The 19738-nt window shown below is 38.7% G+C and overlaps 1 protein-coding gene across 1 annotated transcript in view; it reads left to right on the top strand.

The window, feature by feature from the left end:
• The first annotated feature begins 7437 nt into the window (after positions 1–7437).
• Positions 7438–19738, top strand: part of CDK17 (cyclin dependent kinase 17) — a 110723-nt gene continuing 98422 nt past the window's right edge. The window contains exon 1 of the mRNA XM_040637343.1: positions 7438–7556. The gene's annotated coding sequence lies outside the window, so the exon portion shown is untranslated. The remainder of the gene's footprint in view (positions 7557–19738) is intronic.

The following is a 19738-nucleotide window of genomic DNA, read 5'->3' as shown; positions in this document are numbered from 1 at the left end:
TGTCCTCATGCTTTTTTCTAATCCTTCCCTCCCCCAGACTCAGGCAACCACTCATCTGCTTTTTGTCAGTATAGATTAGTTTGCATTTCCTATAATTTTACAAAACTGGAAACATACAGTGTGTGCACTCTTTTTGATCTGGCTTCTTTTCCTCATCATCATTACTCTGGGATTCACCCACATTGTTGCTTATGTCACTAATTCATTTCTTTTTATTGCCGAGTAGCCTCCCAGGCTGAGCATCAATATACCACAATCTGTTTATCCATTTATTCACGCATTTCCTGCACTTCTTGGTTGACCCTGCTCTCCTTACCAAAATTACTTTCTCTGATTTGCAATTTCTGATTATACCCTTTGCATTTACCCAGTTATAGTGGACACCTGTGGTTTTGACTGCCCTGAATCCCTGTCCTCTTGTATTTGTTAATAGCACCTTCTGTCCCTTGAATAAGTGCATCTCCTCCATTCCACGTGGTCTGGTGGGACTCTTCTGATTAGAGGATGGATACATATGACCCAGGTTGGGCCAATCAGAGGGCTTCCTTGGAATTTTCTGAATGGATTGTCTTTCCTTTGGATTATGCATTATGAGGGCATGGTCCCAGGGATGTCAGTGAGCATGTAAAGAAGCCTGAGGGAATGAGGTTGGCCCACAGACTGAAGCCCAGGTGAGAAACAAAGTGATTGTGTTCTGAGGCAGATTTTCTAGATCCAGCTGATAATAAATTCTGCTTATCCCTGACTGTCCACATTTTAATTAAGTGGACAATAAGAGTGCCTTCATTTTTTCTTTTCTTTTCTTTTTTTTTTTTGGAGGGAACCTCTCTTCCCATACTCTCAGCACATGTGATTCAGGTGAGGCAAACTCCACCTTGGCTTTAAGGATAGAGCATATGTGGTCCATCACTCAGTTGCCTTGGTCACAGTGACAGTTCATCGATTCAAGTTGGGCTAATTAGAGCTAATGTTCAGGCTACTGGGATTTTGCTCCCTCTTTTCTGGAAGACTTGAACCAGAAAGTACAGAGCTGCAAATATTGCAGCCATCTTTTGACCTAATGGGTAGATGAGCCAGGGCTGCCAAAGGCAGAACCAAAAGGAGAAAAACCAGGTCCTGATGACATTGTGTGGGCTGTTGGTTAAGATGTCTCTGAAGCCTGCAATACCCATGGTTTTTGAAGGTCTGTAAACAAAATCCCCTTTCTGTATAAGTTATTTGAGTGGCTATCCATGTCACAAAAGAGAAAGTTGCAATACTGATGCTTTACATTCATTATCTCATTTAATGCTTACAACCTGGCAGGTGTGTTACTGTTCTAGTTTTATATTTAGAGAAACTCTTAGTTAAGTAACTTACCGAAATCTTACAGTGGCATTCAATCCATTCAATCCATTCAATCCAACTATTGCAAAGCTCAGTTCCTATGCAATACTGCTTCAAGGCTAGAACCCTGACCTGCTTAGCTTTGTATTTTTCTAGTCTTTCTTTCTAGAAGTTTAACCCTATGAACATCTGTGACTTTGTATTTTTCTAGTCTTTCTTTCTAGAAGTTTAACCCTATGAACATCTGTGACTTCCTTATTGCTGAAATAAAAGTATATTCCTAAGACTTAATCTTTCTCTCACCCTGCTTTTTACCTTTCTTATTGTTTTTTTCCACTTTTTCATTGTTAATTTCTCTATTTTTTTCAATGTTAAATACCAACTATTTGCTCTACTCTCCTCTTCATGAGTGATCCCATGGTCATGTTCACTTGGGCAAGGCAAAGTTAGTTTACTCACAAACTTGCCCTTCTAAACTAATAGCTAAAGATTAGATGGATTATGTCTACACATCTGTCTGATAAACATCCCTAGAAGAAAGTCGCTGGGGCAAATTTCGAAGATGACAAAACCATAAGGTCTCTGCTACTCCCTCCCTTCTCTCATTCTTTAAGAGGATGAAAGGCCAGTGATCATTCTGACAAGCTCCTGGGAAAATGGCTAATTGCCACATCCTCCTTTCTAACACGCTTAAGACGGAAAAAGCCTTTATTGCCCTAGCTCCCACTTTTCAACAATATTTTTTTTTAAAGAGAGAAATTTGTGAAGTCTGAAGATTGCTCCATGTTGTGCTTCAATTTTCCAGAAGCCCAAATCAGCTTTAAGTATATTTTATTTGATGAAGAACACACCTCTGATTTCTTTCAGGAGGCAGAACATCAATCTAGTTAAGAGCAGTTAGTATCACAAGGTTTAAAAAGGAAAGAAAGAAAAACAATTTAATCCCTCCTTAGTCTTTTAATAGAGACTCCTGTGGAGCCTTACTGGAAACCTGGAGACTAACACTCCCTGAGCGTTTTGTCAACAACTAGAGAACAACTTCAGTTTGAAGCATAATGTTTGAAAATTATGTCTTCCTTAACTGCCAAGACTGAGTTTGGTTCCTGGATTCATTTCCTTTGTGAGGACACATGACATCACTTTCCTGAAAGCTTTTTATAATGCTCTCTGGACTGTACAAAATCTCTCGGATGTTACCAAGCCTTTACAGATAAATATAGCTCTGCAATTTAGAAATTTTAGATGTAGACAGTAAAGAAATTTCTCTCCCCAAATTTGTAACTTGTGTGTCTATGAAGATACTTTGATAATGATTTTTAAATAGAGCTGGGTCTGTAAAACTTCTATAGTCAACCTTTAAAGTGATGGGGTACAGCTGTATCATTATGCAATGTTATAACGTATTTTGCAAAAGTTGGTATGGTACAAAATATTTTTAAAAAATAAATGTTAAGGTGAGGCTACCTGTTTTGTTTTCAAAGCAAGTTAAAAAAAATCCTTTGATACTACTCTTTTCTCATCTACGGTTTTTACTAAAAGTAAAATTATTTTGCTCAGGTGATATTACAGGGAAGACAGTTAATTGCTGCCCTTAGCTTGATTTGCTTCACTCTTATTCCAAACAAATAGATTTATCATATGGTTTAGCCTAATAAAATAGGGAATGAAATCAGACAAAATGCTTTTTCTCAGTTTGGTAACTTAGCTAATTTCTTTGAGAATTTTTTACAGCTGATAACAATTGGAAATGGTGCAGAAATTCAGACATGGGGGAATTGTTTTTGTAAATAAAGGAAGCTTAGTATTGGTGCTGCACAGAGCAGTGGTTCTCAATCAAACTTTACAGTGTAGCAGATTTCTAGGGGACTTGTTAAAACAGTTTGCTGGGCTCCGTCCCAGAGTTTCTGATTCAACTGGTCTAGAGTGGAGCCTCAGAATTTTAAATTCTAAGAAATTCCCAGGTGATATTGCTGCTGCCACTGATTCAGGGATCATTGTTTGAGAACAACTGGTGCGGTGTAACTGAAAACAAGCTTCGGTGTCTCTTTTCCATAGCTTATCTAGATACGTTTCACATTTGTTTCCCAGGCTTATGTCATTCCCAAAATGTGAAGCACAACAAAGATTTTCTGACTACATCCCCTTCTACTCTCCCTGTCCAAAGTTCAAAGACCTTCACATTCTCCCCCTTCCAGGATGCCCTTTCCCAAGTCTGCAGAGTAAATGCCTAACGCTCCAAGAGAGCAGTTTTCCAAAGTGTGCTCGTCAGCACGTATGTCCCTCAACATGTTCATTATATCCCGCAATGAAGCTATTCTATGGTCAAAACATTTTGGGATACACTGGTTTAACTGGAAAGAAAATTACTTTCCATCCAGAACTTCTCCGAGTTTTTAGTATGCAAATGTACATGGTGACTTTCCCAAAGGCAGATGAAGTATGTGGCATTTCCCAAGCGGATTTGATCTTGGAATTCTTCCTCAACCCTCTCTTTCACCATGTGCTAGGGAATCTTTATTAACCATAGTTCAGGAAATGCTGTAAGTAATTTTATAATTTAGAAGGTTAAAAAAGTCTATGTTACAACTCAGGAGAAAAGCCAACTTAGTATGCCAAAAAAATCATGGGCAAATTTTAAATCAGTTTAGAAGAGTAACTAAATAAATGTACTCATTATTTTGATTGAATGTGACTTTTTCTTTTTTTTAAATTGTGATAAGATCAGATAACATAAGATCTACCCTCTTAACAAATTTTTAAGTGTACATCACAATATTGTTAACTATAGGCACAATGTTGTACAGCAGCTCTCCAGAATGTATTCATCTTGCATAACTGAAACCTTATACCTGTTGAACATTAACTCCCCATTTCTCCCACCCTTCAGTCCCTGGCACTCACCCTTCTACTTTCTGCTTCTGAGTTTGACTATTTGGGATACTTCATATAAATGGAATCATGCTGTATTTGTCTTTCTGTGATTGGCTTATTTCACTTAGCATAATGTTCTCAAGGTTCATCCACGTTTTTGTACCATTTCCTTCTTTTTTACAACTGAAGAATATTCCACTGTGTGCATATGCCACATTTTCTTTTTTCATGTGACCTTTTCGTGATCAGATAACCTACTGAGGGATATAAAGAGAGAACCCATGGCTTTTAGCTTAAGCTGCTCATCAGGTCTTTCTGGACCTCACCCCCAAGTCCTGTTCCTCCTGCCCAATTTCTTTTCCATTATGTTTTCATTTTCTTCGGTATATTTCTCATGATTATAAGTTCTTATGAATTCCTTAAATGAGTTACATGTTTATTGCTTATTTCCACCACTAGAAAACAGTTCCATGATGGCAATATCTTGTCTGTTTTGTTCACTGCTATATTTTCAGTGCCTAGAACAGTGCCTGGCACATCATATGCAGTCAGTAAATATTTTTTGATGGAAAAAAATTAATCAATACAATCATTATCTCGGTTTTAATTATGAAATGTTTATTATGGTAATAAAAGATGCAGGAAGAAGAAAGGGTGCTCTTTAGCTATTTTAGATGAGGCAGTTGGGACAATCTTTCAATTTCTTTCTTTTTTTTTTTTTTTTAAAGACTTTATTTATTTATGTGACAGAGAGACAGCCAGCGAGAGAGGGAACACAGCAGGGGAGTGGGAGAGGAAGAAGCAGGCTCCCAGCATAGAGCCCGACGTGGGACTCGATCCCGTAACGCCAGGATCACGCCCTGAGCCAAAGGCAGATGCTTAACGACTGCGCTACCCAGGCGCCCCCAATCTTTCAATTTCTAATGGAGTAATTCCAATCTAATAATATAAAAGGGGAATTATTGATGTGCAACTCAGTATGTCGAAACTCAGGATGTCGTTTTGCAGACTCACTTTTGAATGATTTTTAATATTTACTAAGGGACCAAAAAAGGACAATTATTTTTTTTAAATAAAGCAAGGATGTAAAAAATGCTCGGCATGTAAGTAGGCCTTATAAAATACCAATTTTTCTAACTCTAACTTTAAAAGACCTCTAAAAATGATGCTATCTAACAGTGATGCTATATTCTTTGTATGTTACAAAGTTCTCTGACTTGGACAAATCGAAAGAGCATCATTAACAGTGTTTTTTTTTTAAATATTTTATTTATTTATTTGACAGAGAGAGAGAGAGACAGCCAACAAGAGAGGGAACACAAGCAGGGGGAGTGGGAGAGGAAGAAGCAGGCTCCCAGCAGAAGAGCCCGATGTGGGGCTCGATCCCAGAACCCTGGGATCAGGCCCTGAGCCGAAGGCAGACGCCTAACGACTGAGCCACCTAGGCGCCCCATTAACAGTGTTTTTTTAAAAAGCACATTTGCTCTAAAGGAAAGGTTGTGTTCTATATTTGCATTCGTATAGGAATGATAAGCAAGTGTTAAATATGTGCAGAGCATAAATGTTGCTAATTTATGGATTCTGGTAATTTTAGAGACATAGGAGAAGTCTGATTGAAATGTATGATTTTTGTTGGATATTACAGCAGATACATTCAACTTTGCCCAACAAAATAAGAGAAAGAAGTCAGGAGGCAGTATTTTTAGAGGGAAAGGATTCATCCAGGAATCCAAGAAAATAATTATCAGAGTCCTTAGGACATAGTGTGATTTGAAATTGCATTAAAAACTTACAAAGTCTATTTCCGAGTATTGAAATGGAAAAATATTTATATCTCACTTTAACAGATTTTTATGTGGTTTAAAATTTTTTCTTGTTTAGGTTGTCCACATCCGGTCCCCATTCTTGTCTTTTCTATCCTCTCATTATCTCCCTCTAGGGGTTTGTTTGTTTTTACTTTCTGCTTTTGTCCTTATTAGTGGAAAAAAATGGGTCAGTATTACTTTAGTTTGTATTCACTTTCACTCTGCTGTTCATTCCTGAACCAGCTTTTAGCCTCTGGGAAAGAACAAAGTAAAAATATTTACAGAAACTGGGCCAACCTCTAGGCACCCCCTCCCCCCAAGAAAACAAAACCTAACCAAGGGTAACAGTAGTTCCTCTCTGTTCTCCTATAACACCTTGTATTTCCTTTCTCGTAAAGCTCAGAATTTTATTATAACTGCTTCCTGAGTATCTTTCATCCCAGCTAGACTCTCAGTCCTTTGAGGACCTAGTGTATTGCCAAGCACACAATATAAATAAATTAAATGTAAATGAATAAATGCTGCGTGCGTGAATGACTGCTGCAAAGCTACCTACCCAACCACCCATAAAAAAGGAGAAAAGTTGAAAACAACATGCTCAGGTGAGGGCCCTTTGACATCAACTCTCTAGAAAACCAGTAGAGAACTGCGGCATTGGTATCTTAATTACATAATTACTCGGATAATTTAAGCAAGAGTTTTTGTTTTGTTTTTGTTTTGTTGGGGGGGTGGTAGGAGGATGACGGGGCTGAATTACACAGGTCGCTCTGTGGAGTGGCACTACCTAACCATCTCAGCCCTCTCGCCTCCCTCCCATGGCTCCAGAAGCCAGGCAGGAGAGAACAAGGCCCCCACCTCGGGGCGGGGGGTTTCCCGGGGATACCCCGCCTCGCCCTCTAGGCCCCGCCCCCGGACCGTCAGCTCCGCCCTGCTGCTGCCGCCAGCAGGGGTCGCGCTGCCCGCGGCGAGCGGCTCAGGCGGAGGTGGGGGAAGCTCCCGCGGCGGGTCGCTTTTCTCAGCTGCTGCTGGTTGGATCGTTTCAATAAAAGTCTTTTTTCTCGCTCGCTCGCTCGCTCGCTCGCTCTCCTCCGGGGAACAGGCGGAGGCGTCAATCCGCAGCCGCCGAGTGAGAAAGCGACGCACACGCAGCGAACGAAAGCGGCCTCCCGCGGTCTCCTCAGCTCCTCACGGTCCGGCCGCAGAGAAGAAGGAGCCCTCGTTCGGGCGGGCCGCCTCAGCCGGGCGTCGGCACCTCCCTGCCAGCCTCGCTCCAGCCCGAGCTCCTCCGAGGGGATTAGTGGGCTGCCCGCGCGGCTCGGCGGCCCGGGAGCCATGTTGTCCGGGGGGCTTGGCAACGCGTGAGGGACCCGCGGCCCCTCCCGGAGGCTCCGGACCCTAGGCGAGAGCCGGAAGGCGGCAGCGGAGGCCTGCGCCTCGGAGGCGCCTCGGGTCCGCCAGCCGCTGGGACCCGGACCTGCATCCGGTCGCCGCGGGCGTCGGCGGAGCCGCTTATCCTCCGCGCCTCGCCTCGCGACGCGGCCCCCGCACTTGCTGGTGAGTTGGCGGCTTGCGACCGCGCGGGGCTTTTCCTGCTGCCCGGCAGACCCCGAGCCGAGGGGGCGGGAGCGTGCTTGGGACGGAGGGCCGGGGCAGCCGGCTGTTGGGGGCGCGGGAGGCTCAGGCCCGGCCGGGAAGTTGAGAGAGGGAGGCGCGGCAAGGGGAGCTCGCTTGTGCCTGTCGCCCATCTGGTCCAGCGCGAACCCTGGGTCGCCGAGGCATTTCCGGGGGTGGGGTGGGGTATCAGACCGGCTCCTTCGAGGGAGGCGCCTGCCGTCGCCGCCACCTCCGGTGCTTGCTGCCCATTTGGTCTCCGGGGAAGGCCGGTCTCCCCGCGAGGCCCCGGAGGAAAGAGGCAGAAAGTCCCCCGAGACACAAAGATTCCCCTCGGCGGGGGTGGAGCCGCAGGCGCGGGCGGCTGAGGGGAAGGAAGGGTGCTAGTCCGCGGGAGGTGGGCGAGGAGGCTGCGGCAGCGGCGCTTCTAGCTCCTTGGAGACGCCGGGGGTGTGAGCGGGTGGCGAGCGCGGAGGAGGAGGAGGAGCCCTCGCGTGGGGAGCCGGCCGAGACAAAGATCACCGCAGCCTCCCGCTGGCGGGTCACACCCCTGAGTGTTGGTCAAGAGCTGAGGTGGAGGGAGTGTGGGAAACCCAAAGAACCCATGGGGAGGGGGAAAAATGGGGAGCTGCCAAGTATTGTCTCCGCTGCAGTTGCTATTCTCAGCATTTTTGTGCCCAGTGCTTTTGCTCCCCAACTCAGCTGGATAGCTCCAGATTCCCTGCCTCCTGTCCCCCCCTCACTGCCACATTGACTCTCTTGTGGTTTTCCCCTCGTTCTCCCCCTACTTTTCACCCACTCCTTTTCGGGTAAGCAGTATTTTGCCTTCAGCTTGGGGGAACGTTTGCTAATGACAGGATGCCTGAGCTTGTTCTGACCCTGAACTGCCTTGAACTCCTCTCTCTCCCTCCCACCCTTTCCTTTCTGGGATCTCATAATGTCACATGGCCACTAACAATTAGCTTTTCTTCAAAGATGGCAAAAACATAGCTGAAATCGTGGCACTCCTCCTTTATATTGATTCGTCCACTAAAAACACGTCGTTGGTTATGCTTTCTCACCTCTTAGCTAAATACGTTTTCTAGATAACAAAAGTGGCAAATTTTGTTTAGTGTCTTGGTTATTCCTAGGGTCAGCAAAGTGTGTTCCTGGCAGCCAGACCTTCTGTCACTTATCAGGAAATGCTTGACTTAAAGACAGACAATTCTTTCCTCAAACTTTGCTGATTCTTTCTTGAGTCTTCGTTGAGGGATTTCTTTTAAAAGGCGCTTGTGTAAGAAGGTCAAAGTAACAAATTTGAGTTACTGTATTTTAGACTTGTTTTGTTAACCATCGGGCAGAAGAAAATGAATGGAATTTAAAAATCTTTGATGCCTCCAGTCAACGAAAGCCTCCGTTGAAGCTAGAAATAAGGTTGAATCAAATTTTAAGAAAAAAATTAGCAGTGTCATTGGTTTTTAAAATTTTTTTTAATGAAGTCCTATCAGTCTTTGTGATTCTAACATCTGCATACTTCCATAAACATCGGTTGTAACAAAAGAAAAAATGTGGCTATATTTAAGGAATAGTCTTTTTATGATGGAGAATTTTGGCATATAAAAACGTTATCCTTTTTTTCTGGTGGACTGTCTCATAGGCCAGAAACACTAGCAGTTTGAATGCTGGACTTCAAAAAAAATAGCTGAGTCTTTGAATTTAAGTTGTTTTAAAATATTACTGTTTTTTACAGTGAAAATAGACATTGAATTATGAATGGAAAGAAATTTAAAGTAAAGCCTGTTTGATATAGTGAAGTTATTATTGATATTATTCTAAGAACAGTCATATCTTGCTGACATTAAAATGTTGACGCTATAAAAATTGTGAAAGGGATTTCAGTCTAGGGAGCAGTCTCTGAATTGTGGGACTCCCTACCCCACCCTCGCCACTTAACACTTTTCAGATATCTTTGTGAAATTAACAGGTCATATTAATAATCAGTGTTTTGTATAACAGTTATCAAGAGGCCAAAACGAAGGTACATTGGTTTTTTTCCTACATATTTATTAGTATTAGATTATTGAAGTTTAATTCTTGGAAGGAAGTCTAAAAAGTTAATGAAGATTTCTGGGTGGTGGGATTTATGGATGAATAAAAATACAGTTCTGTGTTTTCCAAATTTTTATATTCGTTTTACAATCAGAAAAAGCGTATGAAGCCTTATTAATAACCTAATTTTCCTATTACTAGAAGAAGCTTCTATAAAATACTTTATTCTCATCCTTGAACTAAGGTCCAATAAAGTCACTTTCAGGTGTTAGTTACTTGAAATAGTGCAGCCTGCCAGATGTGCTCTGGTTACCTGAAGGGAGAAAGATTCATAGTCAGAAAAGATGAAATTGGACAAATTGATTCAGTGTATGGTAGCGATCCAATATATGGTGGTAGCTTTGTACACCAGTAATCTTGTTCTAATAAGTCATTGGTTTTACAAAAAATAGGAAAATTAAATTTTATTTTCTGTAGTGCAGAATAGTTGTGTTGACTAAACAGATTTTAATATATATAGTTTTTCATATATTCCTTCAGTCCGATGATTACGGTGGAAAGAGAAGGCATATAAAATAATTTACTCTGTTGAGGCTTTTGTTTTTCCCGTTATTTTCAGCAATATTTTCTCCTTTCTCTTTTTTCATGAAATAGTACTAAACAACTGCAGCTGTTGTAAATAGTAGAAACTATAATGGCAAATGAGGAAGATATTCAGAAGTGAAGATGATTTCCTTTAATATTAGGAAAAATTATCTGTGAACACAAAATTTTTTCCCCGGTATTTTCTTTGTTATTGTCTAATAGTGCTGAATACTTATAAAGCATTACGTTTTGAATCTTTATTACTGTTCTCTAATCTTTATAAAAATTGCAGCATCATGTCATGGCATTTTTTTTTTATAGCTTTTGTACTTCAGAGGATAATTACTTAGTGAATGTGTTGCTGTGTTGTAGAAAAAGGACGTTATATGTTAAATTCAGCTTCATTAGAGTATTTTATCTATTTTAAAAATTGCCTCCTTTTATATATGTGAAGAAGAGTAGTTTTAGGTTCTCTGACTTTTGAATGTGTAATTTTTCCTTAAAGTTTTAAATGGGAAAGTTATTTAAAGTGCACTTTGTAAACTGATTATGGCATTTTGTGTTTGAAATGACAAAGATAAAACAATAGGTTTATGGCATTTAAAATTACGCTTTATATAGTATTTGTGAGGTTAAAAAATTGCCTAAATAGAAAACTTGGTATAGTTGACTAGCATTCAACTTACAGTGTTGGCAATTTCTTTAAACTGGTAGGGAGAGGACTTTTTTTTTTTTAATGAGGTATTTACAATATCAAGCCAAGAGTTCGTACTGTCATTTGTGGATTCTTTGTCATTATTTTGCTCCCAGCCTTTTAGTAGATAGTTACTTTCATATCTGCAAAATATTGACCTGGGAAGGGTAATTGCCAAGGGTCAGAAAAACTTATTGAATGTATCTGAGTGTGGCTTACCTTCCCTAGCCTGTTTCCTCTGTCCGTTGGCCCACTTGGAAAACCAGTAAATACCCACCAATAAATCTAAGAGGGGGTGCCTCCTATCAATAACGTTCTGCAGTAACATGTAATAATACTGTATGTGAGGAGGTAGATTTACAAATCCGTGGCATATTGGGATGAATGAAAATTACCTTGCTCTCCAAAGTCCTTTTAAATTATTTTTTGATATACACATGTGAAAGAAATTAAACTTCTTTTGCTAGGTATCATGCCAGGTATTACTTTGTTAAATCCTCATAGTAAGCCCATCATCTGAGTATTGTGCCTGTTTTTCAAATGAGGACATAGAGGCCTTAGATTAATTGTCTCTTAGGTTCTACCTCTATGGTGAAGCTGAGGTTCCAGTTTTGGTGTTCAAACCACTTTATTACAATGCCTCCATGGGGATGTGATGTTAAAAAGTTCATGCTCTGTGTCTGCTGAGCAAGAACAAAGAAGTGGTGAATTAAAAAGCTCATCAAAATTAGATTTAAATTCCATTGAATTAGTTTTAGTACACACAAAAAAATTGATCTATACAAAATGTATGAGAGAATGAATTTATAGCTCAAAATGAATTAAAGGTACTAAAAAGATATTGAAAATATTTGTAGACTTATTTTAATCATGGATTTATCAATTAGAGCTGTTGGGGCACAAAGTAAAATGAATATAGGTCCTGAAAAGCAAAAATAATTATACTGTATATTTGCTCTCATTTTTACTTTTATGTTTACTTACTCATTTTGATCTTACAAGTGTTAAAATTAGTTTGTGTTACGCATATGCCATAAAAGAGAAGACAGTCCAGATGCGTGGTGCATAGGTTGCTTCAATATTAGGTGAGAATTTTGCCTTAAGGTAGATAAATTTTCTATCTGTATCTGTACACGTATAATTACCTATTGGTTTTTGGTTCTGGTATTGTTTAAAGCATAAATTTTGATCTTGTGCTTTTATTGATATGCAGCTGTATACCACCAGCAGTGGAAATATTAGATCAGATTATACACTTTTGGCAATAACTTTTTACACTGAAAGCTAGCCTGTATGATGAAAATATTGCAAATTAGTATTGTTGATATATATCCTATCTCATTCCATTTGAAGAATAGAAAATGTTATTGATTTGATCTAAAGGTAGTCCGTTAAAGTGGAAAAACAAAGATTTGCTTTGTTTTGTTGTCATAAGTTAATTTAAAAAAGGTTTTTATCAGCGGGTTCTTTTTCCTTTTTTTTTTTTTTTTTTTGTAAGCTCTACACCCAGTATGGATCTATACCAACTGAGCCACCCCTGTGCCCCTTGTCAGCCTTCTAATAGCACATCCTTGTTTCTTTTTGTGCACTTGTTAGTGTAAATACTTTCAAGAATACTCAATTTTATATGCATATTTGTAAACAGTGGGAAAAGGACCCAAAAATAATTTCACTATATTCTAGGTTAGTTACTAACTCGCTTTGGTCTTCTCAAACATATATTTAGTCCTTCTATTCTTATAATTGTTAGTATTTGTTAATAGTGTGAGTTAATATTAAATAAAGGTTGGTAAAAAATTAATATGAAAAATCAGGTAACAACACTGAAGCTCTTATTACTCCAAATTTAGAGGCATTATCCTTTAAATTAGCTAATATGTAAAAAAAAATTAGCTAATGTGTACTTTTAAGTATTATGTTTAAAATCTTTTTCATAATTCCAGATTTTAATGTTGTACTGCTATTTCTGGTGGGAAGGAAGCTTTTTATTGATTTTTGAAGTAAATTTTGGGTTCCTTAAGCAGATTTTACCTCCTTGAGCTAGTCTTAAAAAAATTTTTTTTTTTGATAGTGAGGAGGGGGGAGGGTGAGGGGGTGGTGCTGAGGGAGAGGGAGAGAGAATTCAAGCAGGCTCCATGCTCATAGCAAAGCCCCAGGAGCTCCATGTGGGGCTCCATCCCCACCACCGTGAGATCACAACCTGAGCCGAAATCAGGAGTCCATCACTTAACCGACTGAGCCACCCAGGCACCCCTTATTGAACTATTTTTAAGAAGTGATCCTTTATGACTTTATTATACTTAATACATTTTGTTTTTCAGTTTGGGGTATGTATAATCAGAATTTTAAAGCATTTGTTGTGTCCTAGGCATTGTGTTAGTCATTGTATATGTTATACAATGAGGTGGTATTGTGAGGTAGTATTGTGATATGTGAAATAACAGCAATGCTGATTGACTGGAATGTTCTGCTCTTGGTCCTTTTCTCTTGTTTTACCTATTCCCTGTGCAATCTCATCTATATTTAATGCTTTCTTCTTATTACCTATATGTTGAGGATCTCCACATGTTTATTTCTAATCCAGACCTCTTACTGAGTTCCTTTCTAGTTACCTCCCAGATACTGCCTCTTAGTGCTCCTTTACCAGAGCTGAACTTTTTTTTATCCCCTACCTCCATTCCCAGCCAACAGTACCGCACCACCATCAGCCTAGTCACTTTGGCCGATGATCCTTTCTATTGTGCTCTCCTCCCCCTAGTCCAGTCTGTCACACCAAATTTTGTTAATTTTATTTCCTAAATATCCTTTAGATTTATTTTTTCCTGTTGTTACTTTCATATGTCAGGGTTTTGGAATGCCTCATCTGAATTATTAAGTCCAATTTTGCCTGTTTTAATCTAGCAGTTACTCATTTTTCTTTATGTATGTGTTTGTCTTTTTATCTTTCCTTCCTTCCATCGCTCCATGCATCTACGGATCCATGTCTAAAGTGTGCTTGCCTATTCTATTCTAGCATTTATGGTCAGTGCTAGGATATAAAGATGTATTGGTATTACAGTGCTGTGACACTTGAGAGAAATTCTCATTTTTGAGGATAAATGTCACTTCCTCTGAAGTATCTTTGATCTACTTTGGTGGAGTTATGGTGATTCTGCTATAACATTTATGTCTACCATAGTACTTAACTCATTGTTTTGTGATTAATTGCTTATAAATCTCTTACCTTTCTGGTTGGCTTTGTGCTTCAGAGGACCATACTTTTTTGGTATTCCCTCCAAATTAGGTATTGCTTAATTGAATGAGGAAGTAATGGGATTAGGAACTGGTCAATGAGGGTCAGATTAGTCATCGTTGTTGAAGGAGTCAATCAGTTCTGAGACAGGATAAAATAAAAAGTCATCAAAAGTTTTGAGTATTGTACATGATGGTGGTATTTGTGTGTGAGGAATCTAGAAGCAGTTTGTAGGCCAACTTGGCATTATTGGGCCTTTTTAATTTCATGTAAATTGTTCTAACTTGTTATCTTAAAGACAAATTGGAGGGGGCACCTGGGTGGCACAGCGGTTAAGCGTCTGCCTTCAGCTCAGGGCGTGATCCCGGCGTTATGGGATCGAGCCCCACATCAGGCTCCTCTGCTGGGAGCCTGCTTCTTCCTCTCCCACTCCCCCTGCTTGTGTTCCCTCTCTCGCTGGCTGTCTCTATCTCTGTCGGATAAATAAATAAAATCTTAAAAAAAAAAAAGACAAATTGGAAATATAAAATCACAGTATTTATATGTAAATAAAATGTTTCAAAAGATCTGAAAACTTTGGTCAAAATCAAGAGTAAAATTTGGTTTAGATGATAAAATTTCGTCCTTAATGAAATTGAGCTCTTTAGCTGTATAGTGCTAGAGTTAAATGCATTTACTGAAGTAAAGTACAAAATTGCACCCCAAAGGATAGTACAGTGCATTTATTGTCATCCTTGTTACCCTGATAGTTTATGTATACAGTTGACCAGGAATTTTGTTTTCATTGGGATTACTGTAATTAAATAAAAACTGCTTTATAATCTACTTTTACAATTTAAAGATATTGACCTTTTTAAAATTATACCTCTGTTATAGTAGGTATATTGTAAGAACTAGATTTATTTTAGAAATCAGAGATTATGGATTGATGACATCTTGAGATGTGACATTTAAAAATGAATTTTTCACAATTTGTAAGACTCAGTGCCTTTTCATATTTCTCAACTTATTATATGGTCTTAAAACATTTGGTATCAGCTACATTTTCATGATCATGATTTATTTACTGACATTTTATCATTTTAGGAACAGTGGAGTCAGCACTGTATTTTGTAGTACATTTTTTTTGCCCATAAATCTTTTTTTAATTAAAACAATTTTTTAAGAGTAAGCTCTAATGCCCAGTGTGGGGCCTGAGATCAAGAGTTGCATGCTCTACTGACCAGGTGCTCCTGCCCATAAATTCTTGAGCGTAGATTTTTCCCTTCTTTCTCCACGTATTCTTATTTACATTTCTATTCTCCTCTAATCCCTTTTCTTCCCAAGAAACTGTAAAATGGTTGACACATTTTTTTTATGTAGAATTTTTTGGGAAAAAATCTGAATTCTCATTTTTATTATATAAAGTTAGAATTGGTTATATGTGTTCATTTTTTTTTTCCATTAAGAAACTACTTCAGTAGTAACTAATAATCATGGATCTTGAGCTAGTTACTTAAACTCTTAAGGGTCAGTTTCTTCTATAAAATTGGGAAATGTCAGAACCTTCTTCATGGGGTTGTGGGAATGAAATGAAATGATAATGTGTAAAAGCATTTTGCAAAGTACCTTGCACTTGGCACTCACAGCTGGCATTTTTTTTTTTTTTTAAGTACTCTTTGGTATAATAGGAAGAATTATTGGTAATGGTACTAGAATTGTTCTGCTGATCTGTCCCTTCAGGTTGATTCCTTCAGGTTAAATAAATGATTCATAAGGACAGTTGAATCAAAATCATCTCTTTGGCTTTTAAAACTATACATTCCTCCTGGATTTTCTCATATGCCTCTCTACTTCCACCTAATTTGAGAATCAGTATTAGTTTTACTAATCAGTGTATGTTGCATCCTGTAGGTACATTGTGGGGAGGAGGATACTGTAAACTGTTGGGCCAAATAATGTAGGATATTCATTGTTGTTTCTTACCTAATGCCCATTAGAAATAAAGCTGTTATAATCTTCCTGATAAGCACATTGATGGAGCTTTTTCCTTAGAACCAACCAGATTTTTTCTTGTAACTATTTGCCCTGTCTGTTCCCTTTCTTCAGTATATGCTGTGCTGCTTGTTTGACATTTTAACAGTCTAGACAGTATTTGCTTTCTTTGTTAATGACTGTTATGTGTGACTCAGGTATTTTGAAGTCAAAATAGAATAACCGATCATATAGCTTATCCATCAAAAAAAGAAAATGGTTTTGCATTATATTTTTTGTCATAAAGTCTGGGTGTGTACTATTTATTATTTTAGGTTTTTATCGTCTTATGTTCTTCTAGGTTAGTGGCCTTAACTTGAACTTCAGAAGCACTCTTGTGAGTTAAAAAAATAAGAAACAACTAGATGTCTCCGTGTGCGTGCATGCGTGTGTGATGTAGAGTCTGAAGCTCTGTCCCAGAACAACTGAAGTGGAATCTCTGAGCTTGGTTTTTAAAATGTTAAAGGCAATGTTTAGAAACACTGTTTTAGGGTTTAGCACAGTGTTAAAGGGAGCAACCACTCCTATAAATTAAATTTAAAGGCAAAGCGATTAAAACTTTTCCATCATTGCATCTTATTTTTTTCTCTTTTCATTCTTTTTTGAATTTTGTAGTTTTATCATGTTTTGGGGGTTTTCTCTATGTAAAAAAGTCTTATGTTCCAATTATCTTATTTTTTATCCTTTTAGTGAGTATCTTTTTGTTTTGCTTTTTTAGTTTGTTTTGTTAAAAGGTAAACTGAGGCATGTTAACATTTTTTTTTTTTTCAGTTTAATGAGCATATCCATTGATTGAATCAGGGAGTGCCAAGCCAAAGGTTTTCACCTGTCCACCAACAGGAGCTGGGAGGGGGGGAGATTTTTATAGAGAAGACAGAAGCAAAGGGAATTATTTGGTGATAGTTTAAGCAGTTTCCTTATTTGGAAAGCCTTGTTGGCTGTTTGTGATTGGTTGTTCTGAAGTTTCGTTTTCTCAGTTTCTTGTGCAGTGACTCTGGCTTAGGTTTTGGTTTGCTTATCTAGGGTACCAAGGCATTGGAGCCTCTTTGGTCTAATGGCCTTCTTATTTAATTACTTAAACAGTTTCTTTGAGTGTCTTACTGTTTTCTATCTGTACAGTCTCAACTATTACTATTTTTAAAAGATTTTACTTGTGAGAAAGGGAGAGACAGCATAAGCAGGGGCAGAGGGAGGAGGGAAAACAGACTCCCCACTGAGCCCGGAGCTCCACATGGGGGTGGATCCCAGGAAGCTGGGATCATGACCAGAGCTGAAGGCAGACGCTTAACTGACTGAGCCACCCAGGCGCCCAGTTATTACGTTTTTGAAAATTATTTGTTAAATATAAGGACATAATAATGTAAAAAATAGACCATAATCTAAATTCCTTAGCAGTGGTTATCATCTTCAAATATTCCCTTTGTCTTTTTTCATATATAGAGTTTAATATTTTTAAGATCCTTTTTATAATATGTTTAAGTTACCAAATAATTCTTATGGCTATCATTTTCAGTGGTTATAGCAATCTATCAAAAGCTTAACCATTTCATAGTAGTTAATTATTAACATACCACCTTTCATTTTTCATTATTTTAAATTATGCTGGGAAAGGCTGTAGCATGTGACCACACCATCCTTACACCTCCATTTTACATTTCCTTAGGGTAGCTAGATATGCAGAAGTGGAATTCCTACATCAAACCCGGGAACCTATTTAGGAAATGCTTGTTGTGGCAGTGCCACTAGTAATGTGCCACATCTACTCTAAAATATCTGCTTTAGATAATTTGTAGAAAGATGACATTGCTTGTGTTTGGATTTCTTTGATTTGCTGGATTTTTTTTTTTTTTTCTTCTGTATTTTCCCTTCAGGTTGCTCAGGAGGTAATGATTACCATTCCCTGAATCCCGACATCTTCATTTTTCATTATTTTGTGATACATCTTTTTTTTTTATATCGGTATGTGTAAGTTTTTTTTTTTTCTTAATTTGAGATAAATTTTTTTGGTTATCCATCTGTTCTTACTCTAGCTGCAGCTTATTTTAATTATCACTGCTTTGTAATATATCTTAGTATCTGGTATGGCAAAACAGTATTTTCCTCTAAATAATTTTGACGTTATATATATTTTTAAAATTTACTTTTATTTATTTTTAAACAGCAGGCAAAAAAGATGTAGAATAGGTGTCTCCATTTTTTTTCTTTGAAGCTGGTCTCCAACTATAAAACTTCAATCTTAGATATGTCAATGCATCTGTAAGAGTTGCAGCAGGAATCACGGTAGACTTCCATTTTCTCCTTGTCCAGGTTCTATCATGTAAAGAGCATCTCAGTAAAAATTAGGTAACCTATGATTTTATCCATTTATTCATGCTGTCACCAAAGATGGACATAATAGTTGTCCTTTTTTTTTTTTCTTTTTAAAGATTTTTTTATTTGAGAGAGTGTGCACATGCTTGCACGCGCTCTGGGCGGGAGCAGGCTGGGGAGGAGCAGAGGGAGAACGAGAGAGAATCTCAAGCAGACTCCCTGCTGAACACAGAGCCCAGTGTGGGGCTCAGTCTCACAACTCTGAGACTATGACCTGAGCCGAAATCAGGAGTCAGACACTTAATCGACTGAGCCACCCAAGCGTCCCAATAGTTGTCCTGAAGAGAAGGAGGGAATGACATTCAGCCAAGGGTATTAGGTAGATTTCTTGGAGGAGATGATGCTGAAGATAATTAGCTTTAGCACTTCCTAGGATAAAAGCAGTATGCAAAAAGGTATGAAAAAAGATTTTATGTTCTTTTAAAATAATTGTTATTCTCCTCTAGCCTATTAAGTATTTCCATGTAGTAGAAATAGAGAAATAGAGGTTGGATGTAGAGGCTGTGGTAGATGAGATCAAAGAGGGAGCTATACCAGTAAGAAGCTTGGATTTTATTCATCTATAGAATTGAGCTGTTGAACAGTTTTTAGGCAGAATGTCCTCTTTTCTACATTGAAGTCATTGGGAAAGTTTTGTGAACAGCTACAAATGAGCTACTTCTGGATGTTGAATGGATAACCTTTTGTGATATGTTGATCTTTCAGAAGCAGCCTCAAAGGATTGCTTCCCTACTTTGGGAATGCTAAAAAGAGCTACTTGAACCTTTTTTTCTCCCCCCTGGTCTGGTTCACCTCAGAGACATGAGAATTATTGTCTCTTAGGAGCATTTAGAAATGTGTATTTGCAGGGGCTCCTGGGTGGCTCAGTTGTTAAGCGTCTGCCTTCGGCTCAGGGCGTGATCCCGGTGTTAGGGGATCGAGCCCCACATCAGGCTCCTCTGCTGGGAGCCTGCTTCTTCCTCTCCCACTCCCCCTGCTTGTCTCTCTCTCACTGGCTGTCTCTGTGTCAAATAAATAAAATCTTAAAAAAAAAAAAAAAAGGCCCAAGTCCTTTAAAAAAAAAAAAAAAAAAAAAAGGCCCAAGTCCTTTAAAAAAAAAAAAAAAAAAGAAATGTGTATTTGCAAACCTGCCATTTTTATCTTCCAATGAGGAAGTGATCCCACATGTTAGAAATTGGTTTCACCATTTTGTCGGGGAAATAG

The sequence above is a fragment of the Ursus maritimus genome, unplaced genomic scaffold, assembly GCF_017311325.1.
Source record: "Ursus maritimus isolate PB19 unplaced genomic scaffold, ASM1731132v1 scaffold_21, whole genome shotgun sequence".
NCBI classification, from domain to species: domain Eukaryota; kingdom Metazoa; phylum Chordata; class Mammalia; order Carnivora; family Ursidae; genus Ursus; species Ursus maritimus.
Note: the sequence above shows the minus strand (reverse complement) of the source record. Positions and strands in the feature narration are given on the sequence as shown.